Genomic DNA, 20763 nt, shown 5'->3' with positions numbered 1-20763 from the left:
TTTTGGCATAATCCAATCATGATGTAATCAATGCCTGAACCACCGTCTTCCTTGCATCCAAAGAGAGTACAAAGAGAAATGTTTTCAGAATTCAAAACAACCCAAAACATATGCCAGTCACTGCCTGAATTTGTGGTTGGAAGGAAAGGGCGCCATCAAATTTAATAACTAAATTCTTAACAGTGCCCTGTTGAGGGCTGAGAAGGGGAGCCTCCTTAGGCCAGAAGGACCTTCATGAATCTGGGAAAATGGGGCCGAAGAATAGAATCTCTGTCTTATCTGGTTTATATTTCAAGTGATTTATGGACAGCCAGTGAAACAGATGAGAGAGACATTTTCTAATAGCCTCTCCTGCCATCTCGTCACCCTTTCCACAGGTATACAAAAGCTAAGTGTTGGCAGTAAAAGCCATTTCTACCATGTTGTAAAGGGGGAACACAAGCACTTTAGCACTGGTTAGCAGTGGTAAAGTGGGCAGTGTCCTGAAAACCAACAAAAACTGGTTCAGAAAGCAAGAGGGTGTAAGCAAAATGTTGGGATGACCCTGAAAACAGGGCCAAATCTAAATTGACCCTTCTCCAGCCAAAAGCCAGTGTAGACTAATCAATATCTAGATGGGCTTCCCTGCTTAGGCAATAGAAAATGGAAGATAGCCCTGTCATGTAGGGGCACATGTCAGCTCCATGCCTCTCTGAACTCAGTTGGATTCCTCTGTCTACACTCTCTTGAGCCACTGAACTGACCCTTAGGGAACCCTTCTCCTCACTGGTGGAGTCTATCTGTGAAGCGCCTAAACTTAACTTGCTCATAGATGCATCTCAGTAGAAAAAGTGATGTGGCCAATTACACCACTTGGATCAGACAAAAATAGCAACCAATAGAGCCCACTGACATTGTCGGTGTCAAGTGCAAGGCCACAGGCAATCCAGGGTTCTCAGACCTCTAATGTTTCTCAGAGTTGGGAGCAAGAGCCCCAGATGTTAAGCACCTTACTTCCATTCTCTTTATTACCAGTACAATTTAGCGCCGAGACGCCTACGGGCAATTGTACGCGCTGTATAAATCTCAAAAATAAATAAATAAATAAATAAGTAGCCTGCAACTGGCCACTCAGTCCAGGATCTGTGCCCAGAAGCTAAACAGGTGCTTCGTGAGGAAGGACTACCAGTGTGCTACCGCCAACCCCCTCGAGGGTGACACACTCTGTGTCATGCAGCGGTCTGCCTGGTTCAGGTCTCCAGCCTTCTGTGTCTGCGACAGTGCAAGGAGCACCCCCAGATTGGAAGAGGCCTCACCATGGTCATACTTGGAGCAATACAAGCACCAGAGTTAGTAATGGGACACCCTTTGCCTCTGCCCACCATATACTCCACTCCTGTCACTAGAAGGGACATGGGAAACTCTTTCCCCCCATAATATACTGGGATATGTCTGTGTCACTGCGTGCCTCCCCCTCACTCTGTCTGCGGGAACCTGGACACCCTCCTTAGGCTAACACTCCAATTGCTCCCCGGACACTCTGGTACCAACCCAGATGTGTGCCTCCTTTTCAAGCTCATTGATGTCAGTGAGCTTGCAGTCATCTAGGTGTTGGTGTAGCTCTGGAAAACAATGACTGAAAATGTGTTCTCTGGCGATCACATTGTACAGCCCCTCATAGGGTTTACCTCACTACCTTTCACAAGTAATCTACCAATTCCCCCCACAACTGGTAAGACAGTTTCTGACTGCCTCTGCACCTAAACTTCTGCTTTTCTGGAGTAAGACCATATTGCTCGACAAGAGACTCCTTCATGGGAAGATTCCTCATCATGTCCCACTTATCTAGGGCCAGTAGGGTGTCACTTCCTTATGTCTGAGGTATGTGCCTCCACAGGCTAGCTCCACAATCCTCCTCAAGGACACTATGCATCTCTAGAGCTACTTCATATGCCTCAAATCACCTGTCTATGTCATCCTCCACAGCAAAGTCAGACATCATATTCCAGGGTAATTGGATATTTCCTTCACCACTAGACTGTATTTTTGCTGCCACCATCCCTGCTGGACCCTTGTTGTTTTGTCTTCGAGTCCAGCTTGTTTAGACTCAGTGTATGAGCCAATAACATGTTTCTCTCCTCCAAGGCTTTCTCTGCCTCAGCCTTTCCCTCTTCTACAGCCAGTCTGGCTGGCTGCAGCTTCAGGTCCCTCTGAGTCTGTCTGTCATTGAACTCTTCAGGAGAGGGAGTGTGGGAGGATATGCTGCCTCCAGCATTGGATCCAGAAGGAGACTCCATCTCTGCGGACCTCTCTCTCCTCTGGAGCCATTGCCAAGTTATTTCCCCTTTCCTCCTCATCCATCCTCCTCCTGGTCCTCTGGGGGTGTTCCAGACCAGCTTTCTAACTCAAACTAATACAGGGCATGCCAAAGGTCCTGCTTAGAGGACCCCTTCTTCCCGGTCAGCCCCCTCTCCTTGCAGAACTCCTTCAGCTTCCTCATATTTTAGTAGGATAATCAATTAGGATTCATTCCTATTCTAGCAAGGTATCACAGGTTCAACAGCAAAAGAGTCCCAAGTTCATGAAGGTGAGGCAGGAATCACATTTGGGAAAATGGCCAATTGAGATAAAAAAGGGAGTATAGAACGGCTCTGATTGGCCTCAGATTATGTATCTGGGATTTTCAGTGTGACACAAAATCTCTATATGGCACTGCACAAACACAAGCGCCCAAACTTGGGTCCCTTGCTCACTTTGCCACTGGATTCAAGTTAGCCTGGCTGATGAGGGGTGTTACCCCAAAACCGGTCCCAGGATGCTTGTTTCCGGTCAAGTTCTGGCTTGGCCGTTCGGGCTGGACTGTTCCCGTAAGGTACAGGGTCAAGACTGATTTGCATATAGCTGGGTCTGAACTGGGGTGGCAAAGTGAGCTAAAGAACATTGATGAATTCAACCCAGATCTGTGCCTTGGGGGGAGTGTCTGAAAGGCATCAGCGTTCTGTCTATCATCTCCTTGTGTTTGCTTAGTTCACCCTAAGTTGGCAGGGCATGCCAAGACGTAGGTCCCTTGCTCACTTTGCTATTGGAGTCAAGCTAGCCTGGCTGATAAGGGGTGTTACCCCGAAACCAGACCCAGGATGCTTGTTTCTGGTCCAGGGAAGACCTGGCTTGGCAGTTCAGTCTGGACTGTTTCAATGAGGCACAGGGTCAAGATTGATTGCATATAGCTGGGTCTGAACTGAACTTTCGTTAGTGGTGCTCCTTTCTCTTTGGTGTTTGTGGTACTTTACCTGTGATCCCAGGTCACTTTCCAGTTTCTTTTAATATCCCAGACCATCATTGTTGACTGATGTGTCGAATCATGGAAATCGTATTTTGGCCACAAATGTCTAGTCACCACGATTATGATTGTTCTGAACACAACTTTTCACTGTCTTACGTGTGACCAACATTATGTGATGGAGAAAAATTAAGATGGACATGAGCCTTTTTTACCCCCGATAGGACTGTTCTCCATATTGCCATTACAGTCACGTTTGCTTGGATATTTTCACTGATGTTTCATGGGAGCCTTGGCATTCTCGCCTGTAATGTACACAGTAATCATTACCGATACTCACTACTTTCCATGCAATGCATGTGAAATTTGTAAATGTTTTTCATACATATGTATCATATGTTCTATATCTATACTTTTGTATTTTTTCCCAGCCCTGAGGAGTCGCAGTGATTTGTTTCCCATGCGACGAAACACGTGTCGGCTGGTTGTGGAACTAATAAACTGTTATCTATCGTCCAAGAAGCGGAACTGAATTGCAATTGTCTGAATGAGTGGCTCTATGCATAGAATGTTATTTATGATATAACTACTGTTTTTTACACCTTATTTGTTGTGTGCGAGGGCATTGCTGTATAGTATTTTAAAGCGGTCCAAATCTCTACCTTAATACCACATTCCATAAAGTACACACTTGATTCTAAGATTATAGTCACAATTTCATTAGTGATCCAAGTTGTTACAATGGACTCACTAAGAGAGTTAGATTGTAGTTGTTTGAACTGCACAGACAATAGATCAGTGGTTTTAATAAGTGATACATCTGGAATGGTTGAGATTATTTTCAAGCTAAAACTCAGATTAAGACTGTCATGAGTACCCTGTGATTCATATAAGGGATACTAATTTTCCCTTGTTATGAGAAGTATTATCCTGTAATGTGCGTAGAGATCTTGATGAGCCTGGTTGCTATCGATAGCTCGATTAGTATATTTAGATTCTTTTAGAGGTGTTAGACTCTGAGTGACACAGTGCTTTATCTTATCGGCTAGAATTAACCATTGCTGTATGTGGACTGCCTGATCTTGGGACGGGGGCATAGTCCCTTTATATACTTGTAATATAGTTTCCGATGGAGGATGACAAGTTATTTTAAAAAAACTGGGGCATGTTGTCATACCTAATCACATCTCCAATATTAATGCCAACTGTATCATTTTTATAAAATTGGGCCAGCAAGGGATTTTGTTTGTATTGTTGGAATTCAGCTAATATGAGACTTAAATTAATTGAGTACTCACCCTGTTACAAACTAGTGGCTGAGGTAAATAAATTACAAAACAGGCAAATAATGTTACCACACTAACATTATCAAAGATAATAATACAATAACCAGGTTTTGGAAGTCAAAAAAGTTTTTTTGTTTACTTGAAAACATAGAAATTCATCATATATCAAAAACGGGGTACAAAAGAATGCATTACAGATATACAGGGCGTATATTGAATATTCCACAAGTATATCACAAAAAAGTCTAAACTGCTAGCGGATAAAACATAAAGATTTCAAATCAACAAGTAAATAGAAATCAATAATGAATAAATCTCGTGCAGAATTAGACACAGTTGTCGACGTTTCGGTCTTTGTGTTGTGCTTTTATAAGACCATCATCAGGACATAAACTTTAGTGCATTTGGATGTAGACCCTTCAGAGTCATAACCACATACACTTCCTAGCCAGGTCAGTGATGTTGGTTGAGGGGGTATAAGTAATTCGGACCCTTGGTCGAAGTCAGGGAACTGTGACTTTACTTCAACTCACGCTTTGAATCTCGATGAAAAAAGACGTGAGAGAGGCGTTTACAGTTCATATAGTGGCACTCAATGCATCGTCACGTTTTTTTAATAATCGTGCGCTATCGAAAACTTCAATCACTCGATCGGCCTAGGCAGCATATTCAACCAAAACATCATTATACCAGTAGCGGAAGGGACTTCATTTACTTCCATTTACAGAGGCCTGAACCTCACTCCTCAATTTGGGGTTCAGATGCTTCAATAAATTGTAAGTAGATTCCGTACCCTCTTGGGAGCAACCCTTGTCTTGGCATTTCCGATTAGCTAGATTAAACATAGGATAACATCACCTAGATTTTACTACTGAGGCTACTGGAGCGACTGTTTTCTTGGCCTTATTCCGAGCCTTCCGCAGCCTTTACTTAGCCCTTTTAGATAGTGGCAGAACATCACTGAAGCTATTTCCTGAGGTTGAAGATAGGGAATTAACAACCCAATTTATCTCGGTTTTCTCATTTCCCTGACATTCATCAATTCGGTTGGCTAAACCCAGAAAGACTTCTGGCTCCCCAACAGATTCCTCTGGTGCCCTAGTATTGTTAGGGATCACATCTTCCTGTGGTTTTTGCTGCTACATGCTCACACTAGGTACACCGACTCCCAGCTTGTTATGACAACCAGGGGATCGTTCCGGATATGATTTTCCAACTGTTTTTCTAAATTCATCAACAAGTGATCCTACTATTGTTGAGAGGTCTGATACCTTAACTAAAATGTGTGAACATGTGCATCTAATTAATTGATTATTGACCTCAGTCTGAGCCTTAACACCCTTAAGACTTTTGAACTCGTCGGGTTGCTAAGGTTTGTCTCACTAGCCCGCCTCTTTTATTGTATTGTATTAATTAATGCAATTTGTTTTCATATTTCAGACCAGTATTTGAATTCTGTTGTGGGCCCTTTGAATACATACTTGACTAAATTCAAACTTGATGGCAGCTGTCACCGATCTCAAAATACAGACATCCCTGATGAAGTTTGCATCATTTTCTTCCACTGGCTTGTCACTACCAAAACACGCATCAGCACATATCTGTCTACTTATATCTGTGCTTTAGAAATTAGAACTACAGAAATTTCCAGATTTTATTATAACTCTAATCACAACATAAAATAATCTCCTTGATTGGTGGAACACTCCAGTAAAATCTCAAGTAAGCATGTATTAAGAACTGCATTTACCATAATGCTAAGGGGTGTACTGTGCTGGGAGGTGAAGCAGTGTACTCCCACCCCTTCCTGTTTTGAAAAGGCTCCCTTGAGCCATTGAGCCGACGAGCTTGTGGAGATGCACCTTTGCGCCTGTTAGAGGTACTGAGACCGGTAAGGATTGTGGCAGCCTACTCAGCAACCCCATATAAATTTCATTTTTATCTCTACTGATGACGGATGAAATCCCGGAACACGTATCAGAGACGTACAGCACTTACCTGCACCAACTTTGGTGGAACACTCCAGTAAAATCTCTAGTAAGTATGTATTAAGAACTGCACTTACCATAATGCTAAGGGGCGAACTGTGCTGGGAGGTGAAGCAGTGTGCTCCCACCCCTTCCTGTTTTGAAAAGGCTCACTTGAGCCATTGAGCTGACGAGCTTGTGGAGATGCACCCGTTGTTAAGTCTTCACTCACCTGAATTCCAGGCAGTTCAGCTTGAGAGGTAGGATGAATGTTCTCAATGCCCCTAAAAATCTATACCTGCCTAAACCGTATGTGAATCACAGTTTGGCATGAATAGTTCTCCAGGGGAAGGGGGAAAATGGGACAAAATAATATAAGGACAAAACAAAACACTCCACTGGCCGCAGTTCTGTATCGACACCAATTGTTCTCTACTTGAAGTTCTCATATAAACACAGTGATGTGCGATTCTTCAGTGAGTGACATCTGTATGTATAAATAATAAATAAATAACATTAATTTACTTAAACCAGATTTGTCTTTCTTTGTTTGCTCTTCCATATCACACTCATCTAAGTACCTTTCTACTAATGCTGTTGTTCAACAAATATACTTTTCACTTAGTAGAAGATTGGTGTCTGAATTATAGTTCCTGAACCTTCTAGAAAATAAAGAACATTAATTATCATTCTGTGAGATGACCACAAAACTCTGTTATACTGTACACCATATAACACACTTAATATGAATTGGCAAATATGCTTCCTATAATCTAGACCCGAAATATGTTTAAATAATAAAAGTGTAATGTTCAATAAGTCTTTTTAATCTGTCTTTCAAAGTCTTTTTTCTCTTTTTGTATTTTCAGCCAAGGTCACTGTCTTCTTAAAAAGAAAAAAGAATCAAAGGTTCCTTCGCTTATTTTCATGAATTGAAATTTAAGATAAGTTATTTTTAAAATCAACTCTTTCAAAATACCTGTATTCTTCTGTGCCCGATTTCACTGCGAGCGCCAGAATTAGATCTATCTTACTTGTATCTTCTTTGTCTTTTTGTTGTTGCAGACCGGAGCACTTTTGAAGCTGGAGCTGAAATCGCCGGACGTGGAAGAGGAGCATCAGGGCGTTGCAGTTGAAACTGAAATCAAGACCGGAACTGCTGGAATGCTGAAGAGGACTAAGTGTATCTGAGCGTCGCTGGAGAAACTGAAGACGGGACCGGAGGAGCGCTGGAAAAGCAGGTTAGTAAGATGTCACGAGCGAGCGCAAGCGTGTTCCGCTTGGCAGGCGTGTCTTAAATACTCTCAGGTGTGAGTGGGGTTCCAACTGGGCTGAGAAGGCAAGAACGTGTAGCATGTGACTCGACAGTAATAGAGTCAACATGCTTTTTATGCAAAAGACCTAACTGAAGTTAACATTCTTCCCAAACAAATGAAGTCTCAAAGGCAAGCATGTGTGAAGCGCTATTAGTTTGGTTTTAGCTTGAATTCAATGTTATTTCCTCAGCAGTTATATAAATTATGTTTGGTCAAAGTAAAACATAATAGTGCACATCTTTTGGGACACAGATTATATAATAAACGATATGGGTATAAATAAACAGATTCAAACAACATGAGAGATGGACACATTTATGGTATAACCAGGGGTGGGTTAATGAATAGCATGAGGCTGAGCCAGGTTCAAGCTGCAAACCCTAACACCTATGCGCCTGTGAGAAGTACTGAGACCTGTAAGGATTGTGGCAGCCTGCTCAGCAATCCCATAAAAAATGTATTGTTATCTCTACTGATGACGGATGAAATCCAGAAACACATGTCTAGAAATGTACAGCCCTAACCTGCACCAACTTTGATGGAACACTCCAGTAAAATCTCAAGTAAGCATGTATTAAGAACTGCATTTACCATAATGCTAAGGGGCGAACTGTGCTGGGAGGTGAAGCAGTGTGCTCCCACCTCTTCCTGTTTTAATCTCCATGATAACCTGTTTTCATTTTTATTTAATGTTCTGGACATGTACGTTCGTAAATGTATGACTGCATGTGGTGTTTTTTCCAAACTTGTTATGTAGTTAGTTTTCTTGTTTTGGTCTTTTGTTCTTATATATTTTATATGTCTTTCAATGTATGTGGAACTCACAAATCTTATGTATATATTTTGATATAAAACTAATATTTTCTTTGTAAAATACAAATGTTTATACTCAAGACAAATAAATTATGAATTGAACTGGTTTGATTTATGGTATCTTAATTTTATAAACGTACTGTTTTTATTGAGTTATTTTGGAGAAGGGTGTTCATTTCCTTGTATTAGGATAGGCTACATATGTCTCTCTCCTTACTTTACTACTTGGCTTTCCGGCATGATACCCTTTTTTGCTTTACTACTATCTTGATATTTCCTATTCTCCACATTTAGTGGCTGATCAGTCCTACCTCTATTAGTGTGTGGGGACGCCCTGTACCCTTTCTCCATGGAAAGCATAAAAACCTTCTGCTTTAGTGATAAAGAATTTTATAAACTTCTAGGACAGACTAGTATTACCAATAAACCCTTTTCAATTAACAAAGGGAGCAATGATGTATAGTTTCAAACTGTTAAAACTGAAAAAGAAAGCCAATAGGACAGAGTCACATGCAGAATGTATGTTGGAATAGCTCAAGGCAAGAGTTATACCTTGTGGCCTAAGAATTAGGAATATTTCAGGACTTTTTGTACAGATCAGAACATTTCTGGAAAAATGGTATCGTTATTGCCAATCGATGCTCTAGAGATATTATGATCTTGACTATAGAAACAGCAAGGGTAGTGGTAGACACTTTACTCAAAGAAATCATTGAGATTAAAGAAACTTAAAAAAAAAATCCCGGGAAGATGCTACAAAAAGACCTGAAGTGGTCAATTTGGAATACTTTTAATGAATACTTAATAAAGAAAAAGACTGATAAACTCAAAAAAGACATCAGATACTTTTCAGAAGAAAGGGTATACCCTTATTTAGGAGCACAATATTACAATATATCCCTAAAGATAACTCCAGTAATTTTGACTACCAACACTGGTCAAACAAAAAAATACTAACATTTTCCAGATACATCAGAATCAGAGGGAGAAGTCGGCTCCAACTTGTTTGATACCTACAGAAACAGAAGAATACCACCTGAAGGACCAAATAGAAACAGCTATTTTTTGGGGAATCGCCGGGGTACACAGAGAATGAGATTCAGGAATCTAACGAGAGGACGTTATCAACACACAGACAATCCACCGCAATTTCTCCACACCAGACGCAATCAGTATTGGAGCGATTGAACCCTCCATCACATACTGACCCCATACCAATATTTAATTTGTCACCAGTGGAACTTGATGAGCATTCTTTAGGGTTCCTTAGCAAAATGTTATCCTTTGTTCCCAGTTCTCACATTGACATGTTTGTACTTTGTCGGATATTTATTCTTTTTCCCTTAAAGTGAGACTCAGAAAGTTCTTTATGGACTCAAATGCTCTCATTTGTTAGAACAAAGCAGGATTAAAACTTCAATTCACATTCAACCCAACTCTGGACGAATTGGGTGCGGAAGTTATCATTTTTGAATAAACAGTCTATACCAAAATACAAATAATGTTGAAAGTTGTACCTAACCCTCCCTACAACTTGAATCTCAATGAATATAATGCTCTTAAAAAATTATGTCAAAATCTTGAGGTCACCATCAAACCATGCGACAAGGGTGGGGGAATTGTAATAATAGACACTCAACATTGGAAGAATTAGATACCAATGATGCATGATGTCCCTGAACATTACTCTAAAGTGAGTAGCTACCTTGAATGAAGGATCAAGAAGGAAATTCGCTATATCACTGAAAGTGCCATGAACAGAGGCATGATCTGTAGACAGGAATTTGAGTTACTTAATAGAAGACACACTTGAACACCTGTGATGTATGCAGTCCCTAAAACCCACAAAGATCCTATCAATCCTCCTTTTAGACCCATTGTGTCTACCATAGGATCGATCACAGAACCTTTGTCTAAATATATGGATCACTTTTTAAAACCCCAGGTGTCTGCCCTTCCAGTATATGTCAAGGACACAGAATAAATGATAGGAACATCTTTCAACCCTAATACTGATATTGAGGCACATACACCAACATCCCTCAACTGGTAGCCTTGCAAGAAGATATGAGTGAGACACAAGACAATCATTCGTTTAAAAAAAAAAAAATTGGCAATTGTACTCAAGGAGAACTATTTTGAATTTAACAGCTCCTTTTATAAACAGACTAAAGGAGTCAGCAAGGGGCGGCATGTGCCCCTAATTTAGTCCATATATATACGTGGGCATCTCTGAGGATAAATTCATTTTTAATGAAATAGCACTTTTCGCTGAAAACATTCATCAATGGCAAAGATACATCAATTAGAAAACTATAGATATCAGTGTGGTGAGGCACGCTGTTGTTAATCAATGTGTTCAGAAATATTCTATGTGTAAGTTCACTTAGGTGCACATGGGGTACCACCCTCTGACTTCTGGGCATCAGTGAAATATCAATGAAGTAACACAAGTGTGACACACCTCACGTCCCCAAATTGCACTCTGGAGGGTTACATGACCCTTTCAAAAAGCGTTAACCAAATGTAATCTAAAAAATCAATTATTGTACTTTAAGTCTTCAATGATTTATTGAATTTAAAATGTGCAATGCTGATGTTCAGATGTGCTTTTAAACTTTTCTCTTTTCGAACAATGAATTTCTTTTAGAGCTAGATTGAGACATTGTCATGTTCAAATTCCCAATGCATTTCCGGATTAAGCCTTCATCAGGGGAGCCATTACTCTGAAAAAAATGAATAGTGTGCTGTCAAAAGCTGAACACTACCAGTTTCGTATCTACATACAAATTTAGGTTAAAAAAATGAGAATTAAACAGTTGTTGCCATTGGCGTGAGAAGTTAAACAGTAGTAGCCATCACCATGAGCTGTAACTCAAAAATGTTGAAGAAAATTTGAAAAATGACGAGCCAGGAAAGTGCTAACACCAACAAAGCGTAAAAGGCTGGAAACTTAAGAAGGAACCATATTATCGTATCATGTTAGCTAAATCACTGATTTAAAAAGAGTATACGTCCGAGATAGTGCACATGCTGGTGAATATAACCAAGTGCAAGCAAGATGCTGCTGTGTTTAAAAAATCACAGCTATGAAGTGAGCATGCAATAAGAAACATCGAGAGTGAGCCTGCGGTTTCAAACGGGTAACATGTGGGTGTTGAAAGAGATACCTAGTCACTGCTTTTCAATGAACAAAAGTGTTGTAGGTCAGTAGTAAGCCGAATGTCAAATGGCTCTGCCTGCTCAGCGCGGGTATGCCAGTTATGCGTTTTGAAATAACAAGGATGTGAAGCAACCACAATTTTATTAAGTGCCTTTTTAAAAAAAAAGCCAAATGGCATGTCGCTGTCTATAACCTTACAACTATAGTTACCTTGACGGTGTCCGTGTGATTCGTTCCGGTAGAAAACTGGAATGCCGCCATGCATGTTCAGTTAACACGGATTTATGGGAAAGGTGATAGACAGTGAGAAAGGACTGTAAAACTGGGACAGAAGCATATGTAAATACAGCGTCGCCATATTGAAATGGGTGAAAAGTGGTGTGAAAAGACCCGAAATGAGTGATTGTGAAAAAATCTGTAGTTATCGTGAGCCCGCAGGTTGAGAAGAGTGAAAAAGTGAAGTAAGGAAATTCAATTGGACGGATAATATCCTGTATGCCAATAATACATGATAAAATTTCACTTTAAAAAAATAATATCCAGTATGCACATGATACGTTGAAAATAACAATTCACGGTAACAATGAATACTACATCGTAAGACAATTGATCTACAGCCAGTTACTGTGAACGCATACGTTTTTACAAAAAAACAACTGTATTCCAATCTCTCATTAAGACCATTGGGATGGCAAGAGTTCAATTTTTTAATCCAGATAAGTTCACGCTGCAATAAACGTTTCCTGTTGTCACATCCTTCTAGTATGGGCACCCGTTCCAATACCGAGAATCTCAATTGGCTGATGTTATTCTTAAGCGTGGTGAAGTACACTGCTTCGAGTGATCTTTCTGAGTGAGTTTGGATGTTACTTTTGTGTTCTGTCAAGCGTACTTTTAGCTTCCTTTCGGTTTTGCCGACATATGTCAGGCCACAAGGTCATTTGAGCAGATAAATTACATTTTTAGAATCGCATGTGGCAGTTGTTCGCAATTTGATCAAAGTACCCTTGGTGGGATGATTAATGGTTGTTCCCTTTATGATGTTGTTGCAATGTCTGCAGACCAAACAAGGGATGGTACCTTTATGTGCTCCTTCAATACCTTGTTTCCGTTTCAATAGGAGTCCTTTGAGATTTTTTGTGCGTTGATAAGCGAATAGAGGATTGGTGTTAAAGATTCCATTGAGGTCTGGTTTATTCATGATCATTGGGCAGTATTTCAACATTATTTTCTGTATTTGTTTACTTCTAGATGAAAATGTTGATACAATGACAGGTATTTTACTTATCACCATTGTGCATTTAACATTCAATAGATCATTGAAGACTGAAAGTGCAATAATTGATTTTTTGGATTACATTTGGTTTATTCCCTTTGAAAGGGTCATGTAACCCTCCAAAGTGTAATTTGGGGACGTGAGGTGTGTCACACCTACAGTTACTTCAAAGATACTTTAATGACATTTTCTTTATATGGAAAGGAGAGGAAGAACAACTCACAGAATTTCTCCTTTGGGTCAATCTTTGCGACCCACATATGAAGTTCACTCCCAAAATAAGTAAAAGCAAGGTTGAATTTCTGGATATTTGGATCTTTAATGAAAATAACACTATCCAAGTATTTATATATACTAAACCGGCGGCGAGGAACACTCTTTTTTTTTACAGCTACCACCCTAGGTGTCAGTAGTAGGGCATTCCGTTTAGCCAGTTTTTGCATCTCCACAGAAATTGTTCTAACATCAAGGACTACGACTATCAAGCTGAACAACTTAAGCATAAGTTCCTCACAAGTGGATACCCCAAAAGGCTTACAAAACTCATATAAAAAAGCTAAGTACTTCAATAGAGATAGCCTACTCCAAGAAAAATCTAGGAAGGATAATCAAAAGCTGGTTTATGTCACGAAACACTCTAACCTTAAAAACATAATCAGACAAATCATTTGATCAAAATGGCACATCATCAATACCGGAGAATAATCATCAAAACATTCAAGACCAGTTTTTGCATTTACACGTAACATAAACCTTAGAAGCACTCTGGTTAAAGCAGTTCGTAATGAAGAGAAGAGCTATATTCAGAAATCCATCAAATGATCAACACCTTTCACTGGGAACCACAAATGCAGCAACTGCCATGCTTGCAGTCATGCCCTTACTACCAATATACTCATATGGGGTGAAAGACATTGACACTTGTAGAGGTGACTAACTGTAGGACAGCCAACATTGTATATTTGATCCAATGCCCATGTAATCTTGGCTATGTAGGAGAAACCAACTGTGAATTTAGAGTTCGATTTAGTGAACATAAATCTGCCATCAAGAACAACCGAGTAGAAGCTTCATTGGCTGAACATTGGACAAAGAAAAAGCACACTAAGAAAGACCTTAAATGGATTAGCTTGGAAAAAATCTAAATCACACACCCGAGAGACAGTAATGTCGATTGCCTGAGGAAAAAAAGGAGAGTTTGTTTGGTTTTCACCTTGCAAACAGTAACCTCTGGCCACAATGAACTTCTTCCATTGGAAAATGCCATTATATAAGGGGGCATTCTGACCCCCTTTCCACTGTAATCCCCCAGTCTTTTCCTTCCTAGGATTTTTCAGAACATCTTTGACATTTATTGCATATGTCCTTGTAACTATCATTCAGAACCACTTCTTTTCCCTTGAGAAATAAACCCCCCCCCATTTTTATTTTTTATTTTCTGTGCTATATTAATTTTTTTATTAACATTATTCCCTTATATTTGTCTGGTTAGTACTCTTTGGGCTGTGTTTAGTAATTTTATTAACCTTGTTTACAGGCTCACCTCGTTGTGAAACAGGAACGAACGTTGTTCTTTTCATGGCATTTAGACCTTCCATTGGCTACGTTTCCCAATTCCCCTATTTTCACCTTGATGTTTCATTTTTTTTTTCTTGAACCTTCTTTTTCTTGAATTGCATAATGTTTTGAAATTAGTGAGCCACATGATTGCACCCTTAACCTCTTCGCCTGCAAATTTGCTTCTGTTTTCCCGTTGATATGTTTCTCTGAGTCTTCCTAGCTCAGTTTTTCATTTCATTGGCTTTAGTTTTCATTTTACCCAGGGCTTTCTTCTGTCCTTCATGTGGATCGATCCTCCACGTCCAATTTTGGAGAGCCTCTCCGAGCCTGGTGATGTAGAGCCGCTTGTGTTTATCTGTTTGTGCTTCTCCCAACATGGCGGCCGTATTTCCACTCAGTCAATTTGTAGGAATCTTTCCAGCCTTTGCGGTACCTCTAGGTGTTCCATCCTGTCAATCTAGACGATGCAGTACACTATAAAACACGTCCTCTCCCATTTCTCGTTACTGGCTGAATGCCAGTTATCAATAGAATGCAGCTTCGTATTCCTCCAGGTAAGGCCCCTGTGATGCTTTGTTTCAAACCCCCTCCCATGAACGCAGGAGCTCCTGCTGTAGTTTAACAGATTAATAGTTGTCTTCTATCCTTCAAAGCCTTTTTTTCCACTTCCCCATCCTCTGATTTAGCTTCACCTTTGGGCCTCTGCTCTATTTTTGATCACCAATGTTTCATATTGTCTTTTATTGGAACATACCATGTAGCCTTTCCCTACTTTTTCCTTATTTCGTCTTACTGTTCCTTTTGCCATTCAGACTTTGGAACGTATCTAATTCGTAGGACTATGCCCTAAGCCATCAGTAGCAGGGCATCCCTCATTGCACCTCAAATAATTCTCTTGGTCTGAGACCTCTACTGTACCTGATGCAGTGTCCGGTTGGACATGTTCTAGTGTTTCTGCCTGCTGTACCCCACACTTTATACCCACCCACCACAGGCATCACCGGTCAGGTGACACTGTAAATAAAAAGGGGATGGGCGCACATGCCCTGGGCCAGTTTTAGTACCCAACTACGCTGTGTCTGTGGTCCCTCATCCAACATGCATGCTGAGGCCCTAAGACACCACACCCTCTAGCTCCCTTTGCATTGCTTTATGAGGCAAATATCCTCTGGTAAGTCCCTCTATGACTCCCTTTGCATCCTTATATATTTTATTTCCTTTTCTCATGTTTCCCTCACATCCTTTGTTTTCATGCAGTTGGGTTCATCAACCCATATTCTTTGTTGGAAACTTTGTAGTTGAGACTCTGCTCTGAAATAGGTACTAACCAGAAGTTATCATTTATGGAATTGTGATTGCGACCAATACACCATCTTCCATATTATTTAGAAGTAGGTATTCCACTCTCCTTCTGTATATCTAACTCTATCTTTATCGAGGCATGATTTATAGCATAAACCATATATACATACTTCTCTCACATTATCAATTCTATACACAGCACTTTTCATTTATTTTTAACAAATATCCCTCACCATGTTTTCTTTCTAGGGTACCATGATTATCTACCAATAAGTATTCATTTCTTAGTGTGAATGTGGGTATGAGATCCTATGCAAATATGAGCACCCTGGTGACTTTTGAACTCATCAGCTTGCTATCTTTTGGCTCCCTAGCCCTCCTCTCTTATTATATTATATTATATCATATTGATTAATGCCATTAGTTTCCATATTTCAGACCAGTATTTTAATTCTGTTGTAAGCCTGTTATGTTTGAATACATGCTTGAATAAATTCAGACTGGATGGCAGCAGCCACTGATCTCAAAATACAGACAGCGCCCTGATGAAGATTGAAAGATTTTCTTCCACTGGCTTGTAACTACCGAAACGCACGTCGGCACATCTCTGTCTACTTATATCTGTGATTTAGAAATTAGAACTAAGGAAATTTCGAGATTGTATTATAACTCTAATCACAACATGGACCATCTCCTGTGATGACATTCAATTGGAGTAAGCTACAATTTGTGACCTATCCAGTACTATTCATGAAGTAGGTTGGATTACGACCCACTCCAAATGGGAGTTTTGTGAAATGATCTATTAGTACATACTGTTGAATTTATGACCAGGATTTTCTAATCAGTGTATTATGCATCAGCCCCCAATTTTGTAACTCTTACAAATAACTTTGTGACTTGGCTTGTTAATAACTATCACTGTTCAGATTACAACCTTTTCATTATTTTATAGTACATCAATAGTGCCTGCAAATGTTCTGTTTTTCCTTACCTGATGGTAAGGTTAAAGGACGCACAAGGAAGCCAGACTCAGTATTATGAAAAATTCAGGCAACACAGCCCAACAACTAAAGTTGCTACAATTGCTCCTCTGCGTTTTGTTAAAGGGAGAGAGCATGACAACTCCACTTCTGCTAAAATATGGTGCTATTTTTCTCTCTCCGTGCACTGTCACACTTTAGACTGCCATGTGGCAACTCACACATTCTTGCACCATAGTTCAAAGATTTGTGCATTCTGGTAGGAATACTTTATGTATTGGTAGGGGATCCTTCCAATACAAAAACTATTCATTAATACATTTCCTGCTTTGCCATGTTTGACCAATTGGTCAGCGCAGCAGCTCCCCTCTACTGAGGTTTGCTTATTGATTTTGGACTTTGCCACAATCTGCCAAATTGTTTGGCAGCCGTCTGCTCACTGTTTCACTGCATTTTGCCACTGCTGTTTGTTATACTATACTGGTTGTGTTTCGTCAATGCTATTACTCTTTGCTCCACTGCTTCCCACCTCCCAGCAGCCCCTTCCACCTCCCAGGACTACTTCTGGAGGCCACACTGAAGATCCAGAAAGCAGACTATCGACCACTTGGTCAGCCCTGTAGTTCCGTTGAGGTTTGCTCATTGTTTCTAGACTTTGTCACAGGCCCCACATTGTTTGGTAACCTTCTGTTCATTGTTTCACTGTATTTGTGCCACTGCTGTTTGTTTTACTGTTTGTTTTTCAGCACCGCTCCTGATGTTTTTTCCGCTCCTTTCCTTCCCACTTCCCAACTTCTGACAGCCCATCCTACCTCCCAGGACTACCTATGGCGGCTGCAGCGTGGACCTGTGCACGGGTGTACTAAAGTCAAGCCTGCCTGCGCCCATCCACGTTTGGAGAACAGCCAGCAAGAGCTACCACCCTAAGATATACCGCCTTGGAGCTCCAAGCCCTGGACCCAGGACTCCACACAATTGCTGCTGCCCCTGATCCCACTCCACAGTCTGAACTTGTTCCTGCTGCCTCTTCTCCTGCAACACCAAAGCTCCAGCAGGCAGGGCATCCACCACCATGCCTACCATTCCCACCCCAGTCCATTTCCATTGCCTCCTGCTTAATGTACAATCCCTCATCAAGCACCCCACTGAGATCTGGGGCACCATCACCTCTTTCACCTCAATGTCAGCTTCCTCATTGAGACCTGTTTCAACCCCGCATCCACACTCAACATTGCCTCAGCCGTGACGGAGACTGAATCAACAAGCATGGAGGTGGAATTGCAATTATCCACAAGGAGCAACACCACCATTAAAGGCACTCTCGCATATAGGCCTCCAGGACCGTGCCCCGGTTTCTGTAATCCCATTCCTGATTTCATCGCTACACTCCCCATCAACTCCAAAAACGTCATCTTCCTCAGCAACCTTAATTTTCACCTCGATTACCCTAACAGCACCACCAAACTCCTCGAAATCATGAGCAACATCTGCCTTACCCAACTGGTCACTAACCCCACGCAGATTGCAGGACATAAACTCAACCCCATATTAACGGCCAGCAGCAGAATGAAGTACAGCCATGTCACCGAGCTCACCTGGACCAACCAGGCCATCATCCACTTCACCATTGTGGAACCCTGCAACACAATCCAGAAAGCCCCCCAGCTCGTCACACTTTAGCTGGGACAAGATCTCAGCGAGCCAATGGACCAAAACCCTCAACAACTCCCGCCGTCTCACCACAATTAACCTAGAACAGGCATCCAATAACTTCTCTGCCTGGATCTTAGACTGCGCCAACAAAGTCACCCCCAGCAAACCCACCAAACTCAATAAATCTGGCAAATAAGCCAGCTGGTACTCTCTGGAACTAAGAAACCTGAAGGGCACCTACAAACATCTCGAAAGGAAATCGCGCACCAGCATAAAACTCAGACCGAACAAAATTCAAAACATCTCTCAACCTATAACACCACTCCTGAAATAGATGGAAAGGAGGGCTGACTATATCGAACCAAGCTCCAACCACAGCAGGAAACTCTTCAACATCGTAAATGAGTTCTCAAGCCCTACCACCACCAAAAATGTCATCATCCCTTCACAGGTACTCTGCAAGTCCCTGGCGGACTTCTTTCATGACAAAATCTCCACCATCTACAGAAATTTTTAACCCCAACCCACAGACATCCTCAACCACCTTGCCCCATAAACAAACAACCTAACCACCTGCTCACAACCTGTGTATCTCACCTCTCAAGACACCACAGCCATCGTGAACTCCTTCTACTCAGGAGCATCCATGGGCCCTTCCCCTCACTATGTATTTAACCAGCAAGCTCACTGCCATCCTCAATGGAACCATCACCATGGCCACCTTCCCGAAGAATGGAAACACCCAGCAGTTAAACCCCTTTCCGCCAAAGTCCTCGAAAAGACCATCAACCTTCAACTCAAAGAACACCTGGAGAACAACCTGCTGGACACACTCCCAATCTGGATTCTGCACCAACTACAGCATAGAAACCACCCTGATTTCAGCCACAGATGACACAAGATCCCTCCTCGACCAATTAAAAACAGCTGCACTGAACCTTTTCGATCTCTCAGCAGCATTCGAAAAAGTATCACACCAAACCCTGATCAAAAGGCTTCACAACATAGTAATCCAAGGAGACGGCCTCAAGTGGATCGCCTCCTTCTTCACCGGAAGAACTCATAAAATCTGCCTTTCTTCCTATCTCTCATCACCAAAGAACACCATCCACCGTGTCCGTCAAGGTTCATTTCTCTTCCCTACCCTGTTCAACACCTACATGACTCTCTTGCCAAATTTCATCAAATAGCACAGACTGAGCATCATATCATATGCCAACGATACCCAGCTGATTCTCTCTATATCAAAAGACACCAATATCATGCTGACCACGCTGCGACCCCTGACTTGCCACTTGCAATCCATGCAACTCCTGGCGAGGCTCTTTTGACCCCTGGCCTTAGGGATGGCAAAATCAGTGCCAAGAAAATGTGGGGGCTCCGCATTCCTTATTGTATTAAACACAACAGAAAAGGTCAAGGCACTCTAGACCTGCACTGGTTTAACTGATGTTCTAGGAAATATAGGCAAGAGGGCGGTAGTGCACGAACTGGGAACCTGTCCTCCCTAGCTCAATTTGTATTTTGGAAAACCAAAATCAATACTATAAAGAACGAAATGCTCAGCACATACCAATGTATTCAAGAAAATTAATGAGCGTTGTGATCAAATTTACAAAGAGTATTCAATTGTCAATCTCAATCATACTAAGTAAACTCCCAGAACCCAATAACTTTGCTGGAGACTTTGTTTAATCCAAAAATATTTTAGTCTTCTTTCTTTATTTGATAGATGAGATTTTCATTCAATCATTAGAACCAAATACATGATCATAGCCGACGCGACGCGTTTCGTCTCCATGAGACTTCTTCAAGGCTTAGTTTGTAATCCTGTATTTGTGCTTTCTGATGATTGTTTTCTCTCAAAGGAAAAACCCAATCATTTGTAAAACATTTTTCTATCACTTTGTAAAATCGTGCCTGCAACAAAACAGAGCTGGGTATTCTCCACAGTTAACGCAGTTGGCGATAAAAATTTTCACAATCGTGTTTTTCTGGCTCAATCGATTGTCGAGACGAAAAGTAATTCGGTCCGATGTCCGAATTCTCAAGATTGCAGGCAAAGACCATTCCTTATTGTATGACTGCTGTACAATATACTAATAGTGAATAACATTTTATTATTTACTCTTAGACTAATAAAAAAATGAAGCACACTTAGGACCTACGGTGGCAGCTTTGGTAA

The sequence above is a fragment of the Lissotriton helveticus genome, chromosome 2_1 (genome assembly GCF_964261635.1).
Source record: "Lissotriton helveticus chromosome 2_1, aLisHel1.1, whole genome shotgun sequence".
Taxonomy (NCBI): domain Eukaryota; kingdom Metazoa; phylum Chordata; class Amphibia; order Caudata; family Salamandridae; genus Lissotriton; species Lissotriton helveticus.
The sequence above is the reverse complement of the archived record's forward strand: the minus strand, read 5'-3'. Positions refer to the sequence as shown.